This window comes from Plecotus auritus (genome assembly GCF_963455305.1).
Source record: "Plecotus auritus genome assembly, chromosome: 8".
NCBI classification, from domain to species: Eukaryota; Metazoa; Chordata; class Mammalia; order Chiroptera; family Vespertilionidae; genus Plecotus; species Plecotus auritus.
This window is the reverse complement of record NC_137782.1, coordinates 23,627,372-23,633,371: the sequence shown is the minus strand read 5'-3', so window position 1 is coordinate 23,633,371 and position 6,000 is coordinate 23,627,372. Positions and strand designations below refer to the sequence as shown.

The 6,000-nt window shown below is 39.0% G+C and overlaps 1 protein-coding gene across 2 annotated transcripts in view; it reads left to right on the top strand.

Annotated features, from left to right (window-relative positions):
• The window catches only part of CHD6 (chromodomain helicase DNA binding protein 6), a 176,886-nt gene that overhangs the window by 2,124 nt on the left and 168,762 nt on the right, over positions 1-6,000 (top strand). The window contains exon 1 of one of the 2 annotated variants that reach the window (XM_080686872.1): positions 678-790. The exons of the other annotated variant lie outside the window; for it this stretch is intronic. The gene's annotated coding sequence lies outside the window, so the exon portion shown is untranslated. Of the gene's footprint in view, positions 1-677; positions 791-6,000 lie in introns of those variants that run through there. 2 annotated transcript variants of the gene reach the window in all.

Below are 6,000 nucleotides of genomic sequence, written 5' to 3'. Positions count from 1 at the left end.
TTATCGTGGTATCACAGTCTGCCTAGAGTCACATCTTTTATACTGCAGTTATTTCTTTGCTTTTTACGTTAGCTCTTTTGTTGTTATAGCACTGAAAACTTTCAGTATGATCACTTCCACAACTTGTTAATATTCTCTTTATAATATTTTTTTATAATTTATTATTAATATAGCTGGAAGTTCTCTGAACTCTTCAGTGTAATACTTCATGCGAACCACACAAGAAGTTGAAAGGCCAGTTCTAAGTGAAATGGGGAAGCCATGAGTAACACCACTGCATTCCTGAAAATCCTTTGGCAGTTAGTTTTTTGTATTTTGTAATTTACTTTTTTTTATAACTTTTAAATACCAAAGAAAATCTGAAGTAGAATTATATCTCTTTAGAAACCAGATCTCATTTGTGACTGTTGCCATTATATTACAGGAAACCTATCAGAAACGACAGGCCCTTGGGCTACTGTGTCTTGGAAGTCTCTGATTTATAGAAGCTTCAAAGGAGTTTTTTGGTTTTCTTGAAAGTATGGCTTTGCCCCCAAGCAGAGTTTATGGTTATGTCTTCCAAGCAGAAAGTAAACCAGGAGGGAAACTGGTTTCACATCCTCAGGCTTGTTTTTCAACTTTCATAGAAAGACTTCGTATTAGTTATGACCAAATGGAGTCACACGTGGACCATTCATGTTCTGAACCCTTTCCAACAGGTTTTCGGATTCAAGGATTCTACCTGCAAAAATATCTTTGGTATATGACAATGACAGCAATTAGGACAGTGACGATATCCAAATCAATTGAGGTGACTGAATGTTCTCTCCTTCCCACTTCTTCCCCAGTATAGCAAGGCTTAAACTAGTTTTATTTTTAATAAATATTTAGTGGTTCTCTTTATACTTTCATTCCTCATACAAAGCTTTAGTTTAATTCTGTGGAAGAGCTACAGCGAATTTCATGGTACTTGCCTGAATTCTCCAATACCAGGTTACAATGGTAGTCCCCCTATACCCCAGTGGATGCCTGAAACCAAAAATAGTACCAAACCCTATATGTACAGTTGACACTTGAACAACATGGGGGTTAGGGGCGCTGAACATCTATGCAGTTGAAAATCCACGTATAACTTTTGACTCCCCAATAACTTAATTGATAGCCTATTGTTGACGGGAAGCCTTAGTGATAACATAAACAGTCTATTAACACATATTTTGTATGCTATATGTACTATATACTGTATTCTTACAATAAAGTAATCTTGAGAAAAGATGTTAATAAGAAAATCATAAAGGAAATACAAATAGAATATTTCTGAAAAAATCTGTGTCTGAAACAGCACAGTCCAAATCTGTATTGCTCATGAATCAACTGTACTATGTTTTTTCCTATACATACATACCTGTGGTAATTGAATTTATAAAATTGGTGCAGTAAGAGATGAACAACAAAAATAAAATAGAACAATTATGTCAATATACAGTAGTAATGTGGTCTCTCTCTCAAAATATCTTACTGTACTGTACTAACCCTTTTGATGATGTGATGATTTAATGCCTATATGATATGATGAAGTGAGTTGAATGACGCAGGCATTGCGACAGTGTTAGGCTACTATAAGGTATAAGAGTTACTTGAACACAAGTACTGCGATACCTAGACAGTGTCTCTGATAACTCAGATGGTTACTAAGTGACTAACAGGTGGATAGTGCACAGAGCATGGATAGACTGGACAAAGGGATGATTCATATCCTGGTGGGACAGAGCAGAACGGTGTGAAATTTTTATTACACTACTCAGAACGGTGCGCAGTTTAGTCTTATGAATTGTTTATTTCTGGAATTTTCTCTTTAATATTTTGGACTATGATTGACTGTGGGTAACTTAAAACCGCAGAAAGTAAAACCGTGGATAAAGAGGGGCTATTGTATATTGAAAACTCTTTGAAATACATAAAATAATAGCTAGGACTTTGATATCTGTTCCCTAGAAAACATTTTTGTTTGCAGCAGAATGTGACATAATTGTGAAGGAAGCAAAAAAAGGAGCACATTGAATGATTACCTGGTGTGTGTTGAGCACTCAGCCAAGGTACTGGGGCTAGAGATGAAAAACTATTCCTGTTTTCATAGCCACTTGGTGAGTCTGTCATGTTTTAGTGGTATGGTGCTAGGTAAAGTAACACACCTTGTCTACGTTCTTCTCTGCACACGTCCATTTTTACTTTATCATTTAAAGAATTTGTCACTGAAAAGGCATATTGGAATATAGTGTGGGCACCCTTTTCTCCCCTTGTCTCTACATTGTAGGAATGTTATTCCTAGGACTTAGGAGTTCAGGTTTAGCTGGTACAGTAATAACCATGAAATGCAGAGGGAGAGTGCAGAAAACTGGAAAGTAGAATTTTAAGATAACTTCAGGAAATGAAACAACTACAAAGTGATGGATAACATATTGAACTTTCTAAATAAGTAAAGAGAGTCTTTAATTTTTCTGCTCCTTTATTAAAATTCTTATGGAGAGTATTCATTGATCTAATAGAGTATTTTCTCAGTAAATTTATACAGATACTAGAGGCCCGGAACATGAAATCGTGCGCAGGTACGGTCCCTAGGCCTGGCCTGCAATCAGGGTCATCTTCCCTGGCTGCCTGCAGCCGGCCCCACCCCCTGCTGCCACCCACCCCGGTTCCCCGTTCACCATCGGGTGATTGGAGCCTGCCGGCCAGGGCAAGGGACTGAGAGGTGGTCAGTGCGCCTCATAGTGACTGGTCCAGCGGTCATTCTGGTTGTTCTGCTGTCAGGGTCAATTTGCATATTATCCTTTTATTATATAGGATATAGGCCTAGTGCACGGGGGGGGGGGGGGGGGGCCTGCAGGCCTGCCCTGATGGGGCCCCCTGATTGGGGTGGGGTCCCTGCTGGGGGTGGGGCTGGCTGGGGCTGCAGGCAGTTTGCAGGCTGGCCACACCCCCGATCGGGGGTGGGGATCCCCGCTGGGGGGCGGGGCTGGCTGGGGCGAGGGGCTGTGGTCATTCTGGTCTCTGGTTGTTCTGGTCATTCTGCCGTTTTGGTCTCTGTGCTTTTATTACATAGGATATATATTATTGATTTTAGAGTGAGGAGGGAGAGAGAGAGAGAGAGAGAGTCATTGAGTGTGAGAGAAACATGGATTGAACCTGCAACCTGGTTATGTGCCCTGACTGGGAGCCGAATCCACCACCTTTTGATGTATGGGATGACACTTCAACTAAGCCACACCAGCCATGGATCTCAAAATTTTTAATATGCTTTGGATTATCTTGTATACCATGTGACCAAGATATTTTATTTTTAGAATCTCTATATTTTTTTATTCAAAGATTCTTTATATCAAAAGATCAGGCTTCAGGTTAAAAGAAGGTCTAACTACTGTGGTAACATTGACCTTTAGTTCTTACCTATTTAGATTGAGACTTTTTATCCTGGGCTTCATGGACCCCTAGAGCAGTGGTCGGCAAACTCATTAGTCCACAGAGCGGCAAACCGCGGCTTGCGAGCTGCATGTGGCTTGCGAGCCGCAGTTTGCCAACCACTGCCCTAGAGAGTCTTTGGTCTGTGAACTCCCCTAAATGGTATGCGAAATTTTGTTTGTGTGTGCACTTTTATATGAAGTGAATCTTTGCTTTTTAGGATCTCAGAGGGGTTTGTGACTCCTACTCTCCTGTCCTCTCCCCAATCTCTTCTCATTCACATGCAAAAACAGTAAGGATCATTGATTTAGGTTATTTCAGAACATTTGTTTTGTGTGACCATAGTCTTTTGCCTGGAGCCTGACTTCTTTTGTCCCCCTTTAGCAGGACCTACAGTCTCAGTCTGGATCAGTTAGCCTGGTCTTGGGGAAATACTTCTGCAACCCTCCTGGCAGGGTCCAGGCAAGGATCCTCCCCAGAATTCTACCTTGCCTAGTTATACTTGGGAAGCTGTTCCACACTCTTGCCCATGCAGCCTGATGTGGAAAGGTTGAAGTGGGAGGCATGAGGTCAATTGCTAGACAGTCTTAGAGGGTCCTGGGCCTCAGTTTCAGCCATCTGCCTCTGCAGATGGGACTGGAAGGGTGGCCATGGCAGAAGCTCCTGACATTTTCTTGCTTTGAGTACTACTTTTTATTCATTCTGTTACTCTTTATTCAATATGTTGGGAGGAAAAGAGTTTTCTTTCATACACTGAGAGAAGAGCAATTAAAAAAAAATCCCTCTATTTTTGTATTCTCCAGACTTTGTATGAGATACTTTGCAACTTCTTTTTTTAAGTAAATCTTTATTGTTGAAAGTATTACATATGTCTCTTTTCTCCCCATTACCTCTCCCACCCCCACCCCCCAGCAACTTTTCTTTTAATGTTGTGCATTTTAAGTGGAATTTATCTTAATATAAAGTCTAGTTGAGTGTATAACCTTATTTTACATGCATATCTGTCAAGTTCTATTGAACTAGCTGTTACTATAGGAAAAAGGATCACATATTAAAGTTCTCCAAACCTTATTTTATAATTTACTTAATAAAAAGTCAAGCAAATTGGCAAAACAAAATTCTAGAGTGACAAGAAAATCCTAAGATTAGTGTCTCAAGAAGTGGTTGAATTTGAAGTTACCCTGAAGATTTTCATAAAAGTCCATTTGTGGGGCTAGACCAGAAGTTGAAAAATCTGTTTGACTTGATAGTAAATTGGGGAAATCACCTAAGGTTCCTTCCCTAAGTGTACCTGGTAAAGAAGTGTACCTGGACTCTTTATTTTGGCTTCAAGGAAACCATCAGTATGCTAAGAAATCTTTTACAAGATTATGTCTGATAAGCTAGATTCAGATAATAGATTTTATTGTCTGAAAGAAATTTTACATAATTTAACAGAGACTTTATTAAAGTTCATTGTGTATTTTGGCATAACACCTCTTGTAATGTTAGCAGCCTAAATTCAACCATGGGTTAGCATGAAAAACTCAAGCCATCATGAATGTTTTACCATGTGACAGAATTGGATGACATAACTGATGATGCCATCAGATTGCTTCTATCAGCGAACCCTCTATAGTGTCATTTTGCATATAGTGTATTCTGCATAATGGAATTAACAGTTGTGCCTTGAGTTATAAAAATCCACTGAGGAAATGATAGAGGGTATGAAAGAGATCATTAATGACCAGCTCCAGAAAGATTATTGTAAAAATGTAAAATAAACTCTCTTAGGTCTGGGCTGCTCAAAGTTAGTCCGCAGATCTGTGCAGGTCTATGGACTGTTTGTGACCTGTCTGTGACGGGTAAGTCCAGAATTTGAAAGGAAGCATTTAGATGCTTTTGTAGCACTTTTTAGAAAAAGGATTTTTCTGTTGAATCTAATAATAAAGAATGTAAGTTTATAGTGTAGTCCTTGTTTAAAAAATATTTTTTCTGGTAATTCATTTTTCTAGTATTTTAAAGTATTGGTCCACAATGGATTGGGAAAAAGCAAAAACTAGTCCTTCATTATAGAGAACACTACTCAGGATGATAGGCAACATTAGTATTATCTTAGAGCTTGTTAGACATGAAAATTTTTGGCCCCAATCCCAGACTGACTGAAATAAACTACCTTGAGTGGGGACCCAGTAATTTGTGTTATAACAAGCTGTCCTGGTGATTTTTGTGCACATTAAAATTTGCGAAAGTGTTCTAGATTAGCACTGTCCAGCAGAACGTTATGCTGTGATAGAACATGTCCTATGTCTGTGTGGGGCCTCTTAGTCATATGTGGCTTCTGAGCCCTCAAAAGGTGGGTAGTATGAGTGAGGGACAGAATTTTAAATTTTATTTACTATTAGTTAATTTAATTTAAATAGCCACATATGGCTAGTGGCATTGGCATTTGACAGCAAAACTCTGCCTCACAGCCTTTTTTAGGAGTGGGGGAAGTAGAATTTTTTTCTTCATTTACAAAGGAAAATACATTATAGGACAAGACTACTCTTTAGCCTAAAATGAGACTAAGCAAATCATTTAATA